We start from the raw sequence: 17,037 nt of genomic DNA, 5'->3' as shown, positions 1-17,037 counted from the left end.
CGCCTGAAAGGCCGGGATTAGCGCACATTAGCGGCCCTTTGAGCGGCCCGGGGCGCCCCTTCCGCCGGCCCCGCCCCGCCCCGGCCGTACCGCAGGCGGGGGGCTGGGGGAGGGGACGGCCCGGCCGGCCGCTCGGGGGCCAGACTCCCCGCTCCGGGCGTCGGGCCTCGGGTCAGGGCTTGAGCCTTGTGCGCAGCCAAGGGGCGGTCGGCACCGGAGGCGGGCGGGCCGCTGCAAAGTGGGGTCCAGACACCCAGCCTGCGGACGGCCTCCGGCCCCAGAGCCGGGGCAGGCATCATTGCGCGGGAGCCCATGCCCCCAGCACCCCCCGGCTTCCAGGGGCTCACCTGGGGAGGCCCCAGCCACTTTCTGCTCCAAAGTGGCCTCCGCATTGGCAGAGGGGGTGCCGCCCGCTAGACTCGGCTGGCCTGGCTCAGGGTCCTTCAGGCTCCACACAGCGCCCCCTAGAACTACCGCAGCGCTGTTCCCACGCCCACCTCCAGCCCTAGCTTCCAGCCTTCTCCCTGATCCAGACATCTCCCTCCCAGCAGCCTGCCTGGATTTTCCTAAACTGAGCTCCAGGCCTCTGGGTCTCCAAAACCTTCTTCTCCTGGAACCCCTGGCTCAAAGATCACCTTGGTGGGTTAGCATCCCTCCCCAGCACCCAGCTAGAGGCTCACCCTTTCCTCTCAAAATAGTTCTTGAGGCCTGGGTCCAGAGAGGAGACTACAGATGGGAGAAGACCCTGTCCCCAGCTGGACTCAGGGACGACACAGTTGCTGAGCGCAGTCTGCCTGCCACACCGTGTCCCAGACGCCTGACCTGGACTGAATGGGGAAACTGAGGTACTGGGTGGGGAAGCAGCCAGCAGTAGGGATCAAACTCTACACCCAGGGTCCTCTTCTCACTCTCACCCAGCCACCAGCTTGTCGGGGGCTGCCGCTGGCCCTGGGGCCCTCACCATCTGCCCAGCATGACCAGGGCCTGGACACTCCCAGCGTGTGGCCTGGACTGGGGGTCTGGCTCATGCCCACCTGCCACCAGGCCCACATGTGTACACGGGCACATGCACGCACAGGCACGCACGGGCACTGCGGCAGCGCCCCCACCCTGGGAAGAGTAAATATCTTCTGAGAGGAAGCAACAGGCCTGTCTCCCGAGAGAAAAAATGTGGCCAAACCAGACCCTGGAGGCCTGTGGGCCCCTTTCTTGCTACCACCCTGGAGTCACAATGGCCTCTCAAGTTTGGTGGTAAAACATTGACAGCCATCTGGTTCCCACATGGGCGGGTGTCGTGGGGGAGCATGGGGCTGGGCAGGCCTGTAGGACACCGCAGGCCCTAGTGTGCGCACGTGCCTGCAAGGTGGGCCCCTGTGAGCTGCCCCTGCCCCCTGCCCCGAGGAGGGATGCTCCCGTAAGGGCCCCCAGGGCTGCCCCAGATGGCCCAGATGCCCCACAAGTCTCCTTGTGCCCCCCCCCCGCCACTCTGGGCCCCAGATGGCTCAGGACCAACTTCAGACAAGCATGGGGCCTCTGGGCCTTAAGGGAGAGCCCCTGGCTGCAAGGGGCCCAGAACAGAGGCTCCCTGGGTCCTGGGCCCCACTGGGATGATGAGTCCAGGAGTCCTGCCTTTGCTGGCTTCAGGAGGTCATGACTGCATCTTACCCCTTAGCCTCTGGAAAGGCAGGAGAGGGGCAGGTCCAGACCCTCCCCTGCCCAGGGGCCCACACCCGCCTGGCCAGGACAAGGACCGGCCAGGCCAGATCCTATGACTCTGGAGAAACCACACGGAGCCTGGGGTTTGCATCGGGAAACCCGATCGACTAATGACAGGGTTGGCGTGGGGGTGACCAGCTGAGGGCCCCACCACGGGCCTATCAGCAGCTGAGGACCCCCATTCCCTCCACGTCGCACTGGCCGCAGATGCCAGAAGCCAGGCCTCAAGGCCTCCTGCACCATCCTCCACTATGTTTGCCCTGCCTGGGCCCCCAGCCTCTCACTCAGCCTGGCCACCTAACCCCCTTGGCCAGCCCATACCAGGCGACCCTGCCTTGAGGACCTCTGCAGCTTCTGGAACTACTCTTCTGAAAGCAACCCCAAGAAGGGTGTTAGGCCAAGGGGAGGCTATGCCCCTACATTTTCACCTGCACCCTTCCTTGGGATACTCTGGCCCCTCTGTCCCAGCCCTCCAGGCTGCAAGGCTCCAAGGTGAAGGCCTGAGGCCTCAGGTGAAATCAGGAGCTACAAAGGGCCACGAATGTCCTGCAGCCACTGGACCCTGTGGTTGTGCCCATGGGACCCACCCATGTACACATGGGCTCAGCCCAAGCCTCCCAGAGCCCTGTGGGGGCTGACCCTCTGGTAGGGTCCAGTAGCTGGACCAGGCAGCTCCTGGGGGGCCTGAGGCGGCGGCAGGCCTGAAGGGGTCCCCGGAGTGTCCTGGAATGGTGGGCACACCCATGCCTCCTCTCAGGAGGGATGCTGAGGCAGGCCCCAGCGTTCTGCCCTGGGTGCTGTGGCAGGGAAGATGGGGGGCCAGCCAGGTGAGCACAGGTGGCCTCCCAGGACTCATGGGCGCAGGGCGCGTACTGCTGGTCCAGCCAGGGCGGGCACCAGAGCCTCCCTCTGTCGCCACAGCCCAGGCGGGCAGCTTTAATTACCACTCGCTGGGCCCATTGAGCTGAGATAATCTGGGCCCGCTGCGGGCGGCTCAGGGAGGCGCCCCCTCCCCCCGCAGCCCGGGCACAGGGTCCCCAGGTTCTCACGTCCTGCCGGCCCCAATTAAAGCGAGCTCCGCAGGGCTGCCGCTGCACTAATGAGCTCCGTGGGCTGCTGGGCTCCGCGCCAGGGGGGCGCAGGAGCGGTGGGATGGGGGAAGGGAGAGTTGGCTTGGGTGGGGAGACTGGGGACCATTCCAGAGCCGAGACCCAAGGGCCTTCCCGTATCTGTGTCTACCTGCCCAGTGGAGCTCTGAGACACCCCCCGTGAAGGACAGACCCCTGACTGTGGGAAGGCCCCCTCTCCACGCAAAGCCCCCGGACAGCCCGCACTGACAAGTCGAGACACCCTCACACGGGGCAGGAGCCAGACAGGCGATGGGGTCTGGAGGGCCAGTGGTGGGCGCCGCAGGGCTAGGGGCTGGGGCAGAGGCAGCAGGGAGCTGTGTGTCCAGGCAGCTGGCTTGACACACAGGGGGCCCCCTCTTCACCCTTTTCACTCAGAGCAGCAGCCCGGGTCCCTGTGGGGGAGAAGTGAGGGGCTGAAGGGGAAAGGCCCTAGGGAGCTCCAGAGGGTGGGGGTCAGGATCAAGGGAATCCGCCAGAAATTTCTGAGGCCGACCTGGGGCATCCAGGTCAGACTGGACTGAGCAGCCCTGGGAGGCCCCTGGGGCGCTCTGTGGGTTTTGCAGACCGCCCCCAACCCAGGGCTTCAGGTCACTTGGGAGCTAGAGCCCAAGCGGGTACACAGGGCTCAGGTGGTGGAGGGAGACAGGGCGCTGGCTGGGGCACTAAGGGGGTGGGGCTACCAGGAGTGGCTGCCTCTGTTTACCCATCCTGTACCACCTTGCCCTCTTTGGAGGTCGGGCTGGGTGTACAGGGCCCTTGAGGGGCTGGGTCTGCAGTCCACCAGATAGTGCTATCAGTGCTGGGGCCTCCAGGTCCCGCCAGGGCCTCTGGGTCTGCCCTGCGGCACAGCCACTCGCATAGCCACTCTAGAGACGGACTGTCTGTGGGGCCCCAGACTTTGGAGGGGAAACGGGGGCCTTGGCAGGCAGACGCCCAAAGAGGAGCAACAGCGTGTAGGGGGCTTGGCTGGGAGCTCAGGCCTCGGCTTCCTGGCCAGCAGTCACCCTGCTGACCTGACCACTGAGGGGGCTCCAGGGGCCCGGGGCCTGATCAGCCTGACCCTCCACGCACACTGCGTCCAGAGACACAGACGTGCAACTCAGCTGTGCACAGGCATGTGGACATGGGGCCCCTGGACAAGCACAGGCCTCAGGCCTGGCCCGCTGCAGGCTTAGGGCTCAGTGAATAGCTGTGGTTGTTAGCCGGGGAAGAGGCTGGAAGCGTAGAGGGATCTGGAGGCTGTGCGGTGGTGACCCAGTTTACTGGAAAAGCCAGAGCCCGGCTGAGGGTTTGGCCAAAGCCAGCTCCAAGTCCTACAGAGATGTGCACCCCGACACACGTTCCCAGAGATCCAGCGAAGACCGACAGACCAGCCCATCTCCCAGGGTGGGACACAGCAGCTGCAGGGGAGTGAGCATGCCCCCCCCCCCCCCCCCCCCNTGGGCGGGGTGTCCTGGGAGCCAGACTGGGGAGCTGGGCTGGGCCTGGGTTGTGGGCAGGGCCAGAGCCTGTATGGGTCTGGTGGCCATGTCGTAGCTGGGCCAGCCTGCCCTTGGCCCCCCAACACCTCTGCTCTGGCTGCTTCATTTTCCCCCGGGGTTTGAGGCCAGTCAGGTTCGGGGCAGTTCGTGTTCTTGGAGGGAGGGGATGCCCTCAGACCCCCAAGTCTGCTCCATCCTTGCCCCTTACCCCTCCAAGGAGGCTCCCCTCCCTGCCGTCGACTTGGGGCACTAGATTTTGGCACTCCGGGGCCGGGAGGTGCATGTCAGCCACGCACGAGCCGGGGGCAGTTTGAGTCCCTGGGACAAGCTGATGGGAAGGGGGGCAGGCTTCTCGCTTCCATCCACCCCTCCCTTGGGGCCTGACCCTTTGTGCCCGCCTCCCTGCACGGCCGGAGCCTGGTGCCAGCCCTTGTCCCCAGGACAGCCGGTAAGCGCGGAAGGTGCTATCTGTGACAGCAGCAGAATGAGCCCGTCGCACCCAGGGCAGGTGTCGGCGCCTGGGAAGGAGCCAATGGGAAATCCAACCCTGCCCCCCGCCCCCCACCCGCTGCAACCTGGCAGGCCTTCCCCTGAGAGGAGAGATTAGCGGGACCCTCGTCCCAGCCCCTCCCAGATCATCTGCCCCAGATAAGGTGGGTTCCAGGGCGAGACGGGCGGGGGGGGGGTGGGTGGGCAGGACACAGGACAACGGGAAAGGAGGGGCCCGCCTGGCTTGGTCTCTCAGTACCCGAGTTGGGGAGGTGTTATCTCACATCCCAACTCCCTTCCTGCTTAGGTGGCCGCAAGATCTGGGTCAGGACGGGGGCCGGGAACAGTGGTGCACAGTGGTGTGGGCTTACTGCTCTCACACCACCCTCCCTCGGCCACAGGGGGTGACCACACCAGGCCAGCTTGCACGCTGCCTGCCAGACCTCTCCCCACCCACGGCTCTACCTGGGGGCCTCTGGGGCCTGTGCACCCCGTTGGCCACCCAGTAGTCCTTCACGGAGCACACACTCCCCCATTTCTCAGCCCTCGGCCTAGGGGTGACTGCTCTGGGAAGCCCCTCTGGAGCCCCTGACTCCAGGCCCTGCCCCTCCTCGCCCTCATTGCTCGTGAGGGGGGCTCCCAGGGAGGGCATCTCCTCCTGGGGGTTGCATGGTGGGTTGTGTCCCTGCCCGGAGTGCCTTCTGCTCTGATCCCCTACAGCTGAGTGTGGGCAGTGGGGCGCTGGGCCCTAGAAAGGGGGCAAGGTGGACATGGGAGGGACTCGTCTTCCTGGAGCCTTCACCCCGCCGCGGGGGCCCCGGCAGCCTGGAGCTCTTTGCGCGTCCTCTAGAACGGCTCTTCGTCCACGCTGAGCCCACAGCCCTCCCGCCGGCCCCCAGCTCCAACCACCTTGCTGGTAACCCGAACAGCTCAGCAGCATCTCCCTTGTGCCCCCGCGTCCGTCCTCCCCTGCTGCCCCGGCTGCTTCTCTGCACCCACAGCCAATGACGACCACTTTGGTCTGCAGAAACCGGTGCCCAGCGGCCTTGGTCCGGCCGCGCCTCTCTCTGGGGGTCCTTGCTGCTTGCAGAGCCTCTCCCTTGCTTCCGCTTCATCCACAGCCTGGGGATCTGCCTGCGAGACCTGGGCCATTCACACCCCTGCTACCCTTTTATCCCCCAGCCAGGCCACACACACAGTAGGAGCTTTCTCGACACCATCCCTGTGCTGACCGAAGGCCACCTGTCCCAGACCCGCCCCCTTGGGCTCAGGGCAGCCCCCATGGCCACTGAGTCTGGGCTGTGAGTCCCATTGGCTATCGTCTGTCACTTCCAGGCCCTGGCAACACCTGGGCCCCAGAATAAGGCCAGAAAAGAGGCAATGTGGGACCCAAACGTGACCACAGTCCAGCTCCAACATCCCCCAGAACCCCACCCCAACCTTGGCCTCAGAGGACATCCCCAGAGGGAGCCAGCATTGAGACTTAACTGCCAGCTCCTGGCCGCCAGCCCACGGGGGCCTGAGTCCTGAGCTCTGCCCACGCCTGGGGCCGTCGGCGCCCTTTGCGAGATGGCCCCCTCCCTAGGGGCGAATCCAGCTGGGGCCCCAGGAACCCTGCGAGCTGCCTGCCTGGCCCGGGGCAGAAGGGTTCTGCAGCTTCTTGCCCGGCCTTCCCGCCCCAGCTTCGGAGACCACGGTGCCCGTGGCTGAGGCTGCAGCTGGGAGTCCAGCCACCCTCACCCAGCTGAGCACAGCCAACCTCAAGTGGACAAGATCGACAAGCGGCTGCTGGACAGACAGCCCAGCCCAGCACCAGCTACCCTCACACTCCACCAGGCCAGCCAGCCAACACCAATGCCTGCAGACTCTTGGCCTCTTCTGTCCGCGAATGGGCCATATTTGGTCTGAGGCAGGTGTCAGCTGGAGCAGTGCCTGAGATGAGGTGGGGGGTGCTGGGTCAGGGTGGCTCGCCAAGGGCCCAGGCCATGCCCAGGAGGAAGCATGCACCTGGCTCAGGCTTTGAGCTGCGCTTCTCTGCCCATTTCTCCCTCCAGCCACAAACACCTCCACCAGGAAGCCCTCTGGGAAAAGACTGCCTCCGTGAGCCAGCTCAGCGTGATGGCCTCCAAGGCCCTCCTCCAGGGATCGCCCCGTGTGTAAGCAGCACAGGGCAGGGATGGGGTAGAGTGTCCTGACCTCGAGGGACCTTACCCCATGAGGCATCAGCCAGCCTCACCCTGAATCCTTCGCCCTCTAAACATGCCCTCATCTGTGTCACACACGCGGTGAGCCGTCCACAAATCCACACCTGTTGTCTGCGAGACTGACCGAAACTGACCACTCTGGCCCTCCCCAGGGCCTCGCTCCCTCCTGCACTCACCATCCTCCCTCAGAGCCTGTGGAAAACCTTAATCAGGTCCTGGCCAACAGACTTGCCAGCAGGGCCCAGCCTCAGGGGGAGCTGTTCCCTGGGCCTGAGGCACTGTTCCCTGCACATCAGGGTCCTGTGGTCTCGTGGTCAGGGGCCAGGCCTCAGGCCGTTTGCTCGGTGCGGTGCCCCCTCCCCCACCCCAGCTCTGCCAGGCTGGCCCCAGGAGCTAGGATCTCTCTCTGCTTCACTCCCCATAGGGCTTCTAGGGCTGGGGGTCTGCATCTGTGTCCCTTGCCCATGGCTGTCTGTGGCTCAGGGTCCCCCGGTCGGCTGTCCCCCCCACCTCTGGCCTAGACCGCAGCCCCCACCCCCACAGACACACACACTAGACTTTCCTCAAACACAACTCCATTTCCATTTGTGCCACACTGATTGTCTGTGCGGACAAAAGCCCCTTTCAGGAACGTCAGAGGTTCAGCAAATAAATAAATGAATGAAGTCTCCGAGAGGAAGAGGTGGTGGGAAGGGGCCGGGCTGGGGGTGGGGGGGCAGACTGGCATCCTCCCGTCAGCTGTCCTGGCCCTCGGAGGGCACACAGGCTAGGGCTAGAGAGGATGGCCAGGGGACCAGGGGACACGTCTGCCCAGCCCGGGGGCCCTGAGCTGCCCTGGGCAGGGTTCAGCAACGAGGCCCAGGAGTCAGAAGTGTCACACTGAGGCTCCCACAAAGGCCCAGGACTGCCTTGCTCTGGCGTTTGGTTTGTCCCACAATGCATCATGGGCCCTGGGAGCGGGGGACAGGCTCAGAGGCCCCGAGCCTGGGTGACGGGAGGCGGCAGGCCTGCGTGTGGTCCCCCGTGCTCTTGCTCCCCTGCAAGCCAGGTCCCACCCTCACTGTGTACCTTCCTGGGGTCCCAGCTTGGATGCACAGTCAACTCTTAGCCTCTTGGCGGATCTGGGCTCCTTGAAAGACAGGCAGGATTTGGGGACCCCCACATGCTACCTTCCAGGGTCCCCTGATCCTGAGCTCTGGGAATTCCCTCTGCCCAGGTCAGGCGTCCCTGAGAGCTCTACGCTCCCCCCACCCCCGCCCCGAGGCCTGAGGAGCACACAGGGTCAGGGAAGCCCCTGCCCTAGCTTCCTCTGTTGGCACCACCAGACTCAAGGGAGCACAGAGCCCCACACCAAATCCCAAGAGCATGGTCCTGAGGTCCCCTGCTGTCGTGCTCTGGCCCTCTGATGCCCCTGCCATGGGGATCCAGGAAGGGTAAAGGCTGTGTTTCACAGAGGAGTCTGGCCCAGCCCGTCAGGGAGACAGCTCAGGGTCCCCCAGGAAAGTAGATTCCAGTTAGGTCCCAGCCCCGGCAGGTCCTCCAGGACAAACAGAACCAGAGCTGGGCAGCCAGCAGAGAGGGATGGAGGGATCCAGGAGGGCTGCCTGGAGGAAGAGGCTGGGGGAAACGCCTACAGGAGAGAAGGGGCTGGCCTGCTTGATTGGCCGTTGTGCCCCTCCAGGCCTGGTCCAGCCCCCAGGGCAGTGCTGACTCCTGGCTATTCTGGGGACAACAATGGCCGGCATTTAAATTCCAATTGAGTCGGCCTGAGTGGCCTCGGGCGTGAGAACGGGAGCCCCCACCCCCAGCCTGAGCCCCGCCCGCCACATTCCTGCCTCCCCGGAGATGGCCACGGCCAGGCCGTCGCCAGGGGGCCGGAATGCAAGCACTCAATGGCCAGGGACAAGGGCCCATTGAGCGGTGACGGGCGGGATTGAGCCGTCATCGCCCCTCTGCTCAGGATCCCCCCTCCTCTGTCCCACCCGTCCCCCAGTGTTCCCAATATCAGCTGCTAGGGGGACCCTGTTCATGCCTTCCTGGGCCCAGAGCAGGCACGGGCCTAGGTCCTCTCAACTGACCAACTGACCACACGGCCTGTGTCCTCTCACCCCTCCCCGCCACAGCCAAATTGTAATCGGATCCTGTCACGCTCCTGCCTAGAGCCCTTGGCGCTCTCCAGCACCCACAGGAACTGAAGGCCGCTCTCCTCTAACTGCTGGGCCCGCTGACCTCGGCCTCGCCTTGCCCACCCCTGCTCTCCACCTCCCTCACCCTGCCCAGCGGCCCCCACCCTGTCACCTGCTCTCATCCAACTTACCTTCTCCTCCCGTGCATTCTTCACCATCCACACCTTCAGCCCCACAAGGGTGGGATCCCATCCGTCCCATGCCTGGCCGTCGGGGACTCGGCACGAATGCCAGCAATCAGGGTTTAATGCCAATGAGCATGGCCAGGACCTATCCCCTGCACCCCAGACAGGGCACAGTGCCTTCATGGCAGCCCTGCTGGAGGGATGAAGGTGGTATAGTGGCAGGTATGTCCTGCCCCACGTGGGCCCCACATGGGCCCCAAAGGCAGAGGCCCATCCCATGAGGCAGCCCAAAGCCCAAGAACTTGACCCCCTCCTTGGATTTCTCCTCTGCCCACGGAGCCAGCCACAGGCCAGCCAGCGGCTGGACTCCGCAGTGCACGCTGGGTCTATCCTCACCCAGATGGATCACCTGGACAGGGCCCTGGGCTTCGCTGCCCTCTGTGGCTAGGCACAGCCCCTCCTCCCCTGAGGCCATGTCCGTGGCCCTGTCTCAGGCCAGGACGGCAGGACGGCAGGCAGGATGCCAGGGAACCTGAGCCCAGGGAGAATAGTCCCAGGGGGCAGTGGGTGGCCAGGAGGCACAAAGCCCTGGCTGCCGGGGTCCCCACCTGGGAGAGAACTCGGGGACAGGAGGGGGCCTGGCTCAGTGCCCATGGGCAGCAGGGTATCCCCATGAGAACACCTCCTTCCGTCCTGCTTGGGAAGATGAGCTCACCCACCTGTCTCCTGGGTGAACGGGGGGCTGGCTGAGAGGGTGGGAGAGATCCGGGGGGGATCCCTGACCAGGGTGGACAGGCTGCCAGGTCTGGCATGCATCCCGTAGGCATGACGGCCCACCTCCCCCAGACAGGGGCCAGGGAACCCCAGACAAGTGAGGTGTCGTGGTGCTGAGGGCCGGGTCTGGGCTTACTGGGAGCTTCCAGGGCTGTGGCCCAGAGGGCAGGACTCAGCGCGTGGGGCGCGTGTGAGGGCCCCCCCCCCCCCCCCCCCCCCCCTTAGAACAGCCGGGCATGCCGGAGGCACTAGGAAGACGGTCATGGACTGAATGCACGCAGGCTTCACGGTGCAGAGCTAAGGCTCACAGTGAGAAGTGTCGGGGAGTAGAGGGGACTGCTGAGGCCCCCAGGCCTGCCCACCTCACCCCCACTGTCCAGAGAATCCCCAGGCCCGCCGCGGGCTGCCTCTGTCCTCGCCCTGCACAGACACTCCAGCAGGGGCCCAAGCGCCTTGAGCAGTCCTCCTCTCCTCACTGGCCTTTCAGAGGTGGGGTCCCCTCACTCGCTTCATTTTTGAGGGGAGTCCTGGGCCGGCTGGCCTAGAGAGTGAGGGGCTGTGAAGCCCACAGAAGGCTGGGCCACCAAGAAGTCACACCCCAGGGTCCCCTGCAGGCCCCCATCTTCCACACTCATCGGGCTGGGTGGGAGCAGGGCTAGAGGCTGGACCTCGGCTGTCTGGGCCCACACACCCCAAGCCCACCTGCTCTCTAGCGGCCTCAGGGTCCCCCCAAGCTCCTCACTGCCAAGCTCTCACTGCTCCTCCCAGACACACCTCCAGGCCCGTGTCCAGGCTAGGGCTGGGGTTTAGGGCCCCTTGGGGGAGGCTGTCATGACAGGGCCTTGCCCATGGCTGAGAGTAGACAGGGGTGGCTTCGGAGGGGCCATAAGTGGGTACGGTGGGGATCTGGGAGCTGGAGGGGCAGAGCTCCAGGGAGAGGGAGCCTCATGCAAAGGCCCCAAGGTCAAGACGAACCCTGTGTCTGAGGACTGGCCAGCAGGAGGGTGGTGGGAGAGCCATAGGGCTCCTGAGCAGAGAGTAGTGTGGTCCCATGCAGATCTCAGCATGGGGGGGGGTGGAAACTGAGGGGCGGGGCCCAAGGTCCGGCGCCTGGAGACATGCCAGTGTCTGAGGTAGGTGGCTCTGGGAAGATACAGTAGCCAACAGGACTGGACCCATCCAAGAGGTCCAGCTTGGGCCAGCTCCTTGAGCCCCAGATGACCTTGCTTGGTGCCCCTCAGCTCTCCCGTGCCTGGCATGAAATCCAGGCCTGTAGCAGCTCCACGGGCCCCTCCAGGGCACCGCTGCAGGGTGGAGGCCATAGAATCCCAAGGAGCACGCCATTCTCCCAGTTAAACCCTCCCGTCCTGCTCTTCCCTGGACATGGAGAGCCACAGAAGCATCTGCTTTCTCTCTTTACCCTGGCTTCCAGGGAGCTCAGGATCAAGCTAAGAGCTCAAGAATAATAACCATCCATCCCTAGGTTCTGTAGTGTTTCTGTTTGCTTGGCCTCGGTAAATCTAGTGTGAAAAAGCTGTGTCTTCTCAGCAGCTTGAAGCTCAAACCTGCACAGCTGGAGTGTCTGGAGCCTACTCTCCAGGAATGCGCTTTCCTTCCACCCCTGCCCCAGGGCCTGGATGGGGCAGAACCCCTCCTGTACCTGCAGCCATGGCCCTCGTCAGAACCGGCCCCTGAAAGGGAGGCTGGGGCCCAGGCTGTCATGTCAGGCTTGTTCTCAGGCCCCGGGGAGGACCCAGATCCCATCCTGTCCCCAAAGGCATCGACCCATATAAACACGCACACCTCTCCCACCTGCACCTCCCTTGTCAAGGACCTAGGGATTTACCTGAGCCCCAAGATGCCTCCCAGGTGGAAGGGACATCCTAAGCAGGGGTGAGGTTCCTGTTCCTAAAGGGCTCGAGCCAACACCATCCGTGTCCAAGACGGTGACAGGGTTGAGATGGCAGGCGCTGGGCTCAGTGAAGTGTCACGCCCTGAGTGGGGGGGAGTGGGAAGATGGCAAAGCCCTAACACGGACATCCCACGTGTCTAGCCAAGGTCTCCCTGCCTAGATGCTCCACGAGGGCAGGGCCCTGGGTTTGGGGGAGCTGGCTGGGGGCCCTCGGTAAGGACGGCTGTGTTTGGGCCAGTGTCAAAGGGCCGCTGGGTTCCTCGAGGGCCGCTGATCCTGCCACTTGCTGGCAGGTCCCAGCTCCAGCTGGCCACATCTGGCCGCCGCACATGGCCCGGGTATGGGGTGCCTTGGCCAGGGACTGGTGCATGGTGCCCATCCTGGGGCCTCTGGGAGTCCCGCTGAGCAGGGAGTGAGCCCTGTGTTTGGCTACCCTGCGCCAGCCAGCTGTCCTCAAGACCACACTCACTGCCCCGACAGCCCCTGGTTCCGTCTCACGCGGCTGTTCTGAGCCTGGGCAGCAGAGTCCTTTTCTAGGGACACAGGTCTTGACCCTCAGGGGACAGAATCCTCCTATCCCACCTTGAAACTCCCTCCATTAGCCCCAGAGCCTCTCCATGAATGGGGGCTTGGGCCAGGGTTCGGGGGGCTCAGCTGGTCCCCTTGGCTTGGATATGGGGGCCCCAGTGATCTAGGACTGAGGACAGAAACTTTGGGAGCAGGGCTAGAGACCTGGGGGGGGGGGGACTGGCTGAGACCTCATGGCAGAACAGACTCCCTGGAGTCTGTGTCTCCTGCTATGTGCCTTGGTGAACTGAAGCCAGGGACTCAGATTTGGTCAGCCAATGGGGGGGAGGGGGAGCAGCTGCGTGGAGAGGGCCACGTCCCAGGCTACAGCAGGAGGGGTAGTGCTGGGGTTGACCAGAGATGTCTGCCACATGGCAGGCTGGAGCGTGGTGGCCCACATGCCATAGGGGCAACCCCCCAGCTCTAACACCCCTGAGACCTCAAGACCCCGCCCCAGGAAGTCCCTCCCCTTAGTCTCGTTGGCCCAGGGTCCTGCTGCTGGGGGTGGGGGGGTGAGTCATGCGTGGGCTGAGGGCCCTCAGTTGCCGCCCCCTCCAGGGTCTTGGTGGAGGATGGTCAGTAGGGTCTGACTTCATGGGGGTGACTCCTCCAGGGCCGGAGAGAACAGGGCTGAACTACAGGGGCTGTGGGAAGGGTCTGCGGCTGGCCCCTCCCCTGCATGTCCCCGGCACTCTGAAAAAGACCCAGTCTCCAGTCACCTCATCCATCAAGTGGCACCTTTACCATCCCCATCTTACAAACATGCGGGAGACCACTTGGTAAGCGCAGGCAGAGCTGGGACCCGGACACCCGGAGCCTTGTGTGCCAGGACCACTCCTGAGTGGGGAGGGCGAGGTCTGGGTGGAGGCTCTGGCGGCCAGGGGTGAAGACGGAGAAGCCCCGGGGGCATGGGCACATGCGGAGGGCAGGAGAGCAGAGGGGTCGGCAGGAAAGGGGCAGGGGGCTCCCTTGCCTCCCTCCCCACTTCTGAGGGTCATCTTTAAGGGCGGAGGGCCGGGCCCGCTGTGGAGAGCCTGAGCAGGGAGGCCTCCGGGGGGTGGGCTGGCCCCCATCGAGTCTCCACCTGCCCAACCAGCCGGATTTCTGGTGCTACCAGTTCTGTGAGCTCACGGTAGCGCACAGGCCGGAACCCTTTAAGCTCTTTACAAGGAGAACATGCTGTCCGGGCCGCGTGTGCGTGCGCGCATGTGCAGGACGGGGTTGGGGCAGGATGGGGACGTGGGAATAACGACATGCTCACGGCTCTACCAGCTCCTGGTTTCAGAGATTGGCTGCTTCCCCCAGCCCCCAGCACGATGGACACAGCACGGGGGCATGAGAGTATGGAGGGGCCGGGAACGGGGGACTGCCCCCCAGCCCAGTGTGCTGTGTGCATGGCCGCGCTCTTCCGGCCCAGGGGGAGATTCCTGTCCCCCAGCCACTCCTGACTGTGAAAGCAGAAGCAGCCCCTGCCCGGGTCAGGGAAGAATGGAGGGGATGCCTGGCGGCGGTGGGGGAGGGACCGCCACAGCCCTTCCTCCTGTGGACCCCCACCCTCTGTGGGCTGGGCCTACAGCCCCCACCACCAGTAGGATAAACCTTGAACACTGACGAGTCCCATGACGGAACCCCCGGAAGCTTCTCAGAGGCTGCGAAGGGGTTGACGGGACATGGTCAGTTCAAGTCAGGGGTAGGGTGCGGGGGGCGGGGGATGCAGCTAATGATCAGGCGGGGGGTGGGGGGTCCCTTCCCAGAAAGGCTTGGCCGGAGGCATGCAGAGGAGGAGTGGCTGTTCTCCATTTGCTGTGTGCCCCAGGGCAGGTGGCTAACCTCTCTGATCAAAGCAGATTCCTCCTGTCTGCTTGAGGTCAATCATCTCCTCAGCCCCGGAAGACCCAAGGGGCTGGGAGAGGGAGCCCTTTCCTAGCTGGCCAGGGTTGGCCAGGATCCCCAGTTCACCCAGCTTTTGTGGGCTAGCCTGGGACTTGGACTAGCCTGGAGTCCACCATGGCCAAAGGTTTCCCTCAGCCAAGTCAGGTCCCCGGGGGTGCCGGGAATGGGGGCCGCTCAGAGACCTGAGCAGAGAATGCCCCTGTCCCACCTGCCCATGCCCCCAAGACATGGACACGTGAGTGCACACGCGCGCGTGGGAACGTGTGCACCCAGGCTTGGCCCGGGCCCAGGGTGTGCTGGATCTGAAGCCCCGGGCTTCACTGGGTGCGTGCTGGGGCGGGTGTGGGGAGCCTGCCCAGCCTTGCTCTGACCCAGTTTTCCGGGCCCGGCCCAGCAGGCAGCCCTGGCAGCGGGGAGGCTCATAGAGCTTCTCCTCAGCACCGTGGGTGCCCGGGGCCCGCGGCATCTTGTCGGGGGTAGCCAGCTCACTTGGTGTGCTCGGGGCTGAGGCACAGGCTGCTTCCTGGGGACACACGTGGGCAGACACAGGCTTGTCTCAAAGGTGTGTCCCCATGTGCCCCCCACCTGCCGGGGCAATCCTCCCAGGAGGCAGGCGCTTCCGGGCCCCCCATATCCTGCCCACATCCCCTTCTGCCTCAGGATGAACCAACACATGGTCCAAACACCAAGCCCTGAGGCCCTCCACTACTGACCTGGCAGAGTGCTTTCCTGCTGCCCCTTCCTGGAAATCAGCCACAGCCTAGCTGCAGACAAGAGTCCCAGGAGGTCACGGATTTGGGGCTGGGAAGGCCTCAGGAGACGTCCCAGAGGAGGGGTGAGAGGGAGGGTCCGGATGGGCAGGGAGGCCGCAGGAGCATTGCCAGGGCAAGGACTGCTGGGAGGTGGGAGAGGAGAGGGTGTGGAAGGGTGGCCGTGGGAAGGGAGCCCCAGCCTGATAAGCCCCTTTGATCTGCACTGAAGCTGCACAGACCCCCATCCTCAGATAACCTAGTCCTGGGAGCCACAGGCTCCAGACCTGCCCCCACCCACTGAGCCCACGGCAGACCCTGGCCCAGAAGCTGGGAGGCTGAGGCAGGGGTGGTGCCCCATGAAGCAGGCCTGGTGGCAGGGAGGGGGGCTCCATGCCCCTCCCCCTGGGAACTGCCTCATTCTTGCCCTGGTTCCCCAGACTGGCTGCATCCAGCCCTCTCTGGCCCTGCTGGCCTGGCAGCAGGCACCTCTCCCGCCTCCCTGAGAGGCTCCCACTGCCTTCACCCCGAGCCTGGGGGCCCTATGAAGCCCCTCCCTGGCTGTGACCCCTTGAGCAGCCCTGTCTGACCTGAGTTAGATTCCTGTGCGGGCACAGGTGTGGACACAGCTTTGTGTGGGATGGTAACCCCCTGCCCGGCACTGCCCGCTCCCCACTGCTTGGGTGGGGGTGCCCGGGGTGGGGGTGGGGGGCTCTCCCAACCACGCCCCATTTCTGTAGGGCAGGCCAGCTCCACAATAAAGTTGTCAGCAGCCTCGGGCCATGGGGACGGCAGGCGGGCAGGCAGGCAGGCAGGCAGGCAGGCGTGGCAGGGGAGGGAGGCTCTGGAGGCCTTGCACAGACATCTCTATTAGGGGGCTACCAACCCCGCCCAGCCCCAGGGCCTCCAGGACTGGGAGGAGTGGGCGAGCACGGGCAGAGGGGACCCTCAGGCTCGAGGCAGACAGGGGACGTGCTGTCCATCAGGGCCCACGGGGACGGCAGGCCCATTAGGCAGAGGAGCAAACTGAGGCTGCAGGATGAGGGCACCCCCTCTCTGAGAGAACCCCTGAGGTTCCTGTACCCTAGGTCTCCCCCTGAGTGGGAGTGCCCCAAGAAAATAGTTGCTGAGATAGGCCGCTTGTGAGGTGCTTCACAACGCTGTGCCTCAGTTTCCCCATCTGTAAAATGGTGCATTGCTGACTGCATTGGGCAACTCTTTGGCTTCAACAGACAAGCCTTCCCCCTGTGTTCAGCATGTGCCCAGGCTGAGCTGGGGCAGCAGGACGGTGCACTCACTCCTGTCCCTGGGCTTCCACAGGGGCAGGGTTTCCAGAAGCTCAGGTCCTGGGGGACCCACACAAGCCCCGATCTCCTGGGAGGATAGGACCAGAGCAGGTTTCCTGCAGGAGTGTTGGCTTCAGCCCTTATCCTGCGGGGGGCTGGCAAGACCCCTCATGAGCTATAGCCTGTCTCCTTCAAGGCTCAGCAGCTGGGCGTGGAGAGAAGCCCTTGATCCACGAACTGCTCCCCATCTCTCCTTCCCCAGGGCTGCAGAGGGTGGGGGTACGCTGCCACAGGGTCCTGGGTCGGCAGAGGCCAGCCAGGCCTTTCCTCCAGAATCCCCAGAGCCAGGCCCCCTTCTCCAGGAAGCCCAGGACCCCCACAGGCCCACTTCCTCCCCCACTTCTAGCACTTTCCTAGAGCAGTCTCCTGCCTCCCACCCAGCCTCCCTCCAGGTGCTGTCGGAGCCCCTTTATAGGTGGGAGACTGAGGCCCTCGCCCAAGACCACAGAACGGGGCGGGCGGGGG

Source organism: Ailuropoda melanoleuca, chromosome 11 (genome assembly GCF_002007445.2).
Source record: "Ailuropoda melanoleuca isolate Jingjing chromosome 11, ASM200744v2, whole genome shotgun sequence".
NCBI classification, from domain to species: domain Eukaryota; kingdom Metazoa; phylum Chordata; class Mammalia; order Carnivora; family Ursidae; genus Ailuropoda; species Ailuropoda melanoleuca.
The sequence above is the reverse complement of the archived record's forward strand: the minus strand, read 5'-3'. Positions refer to the sequence as shown.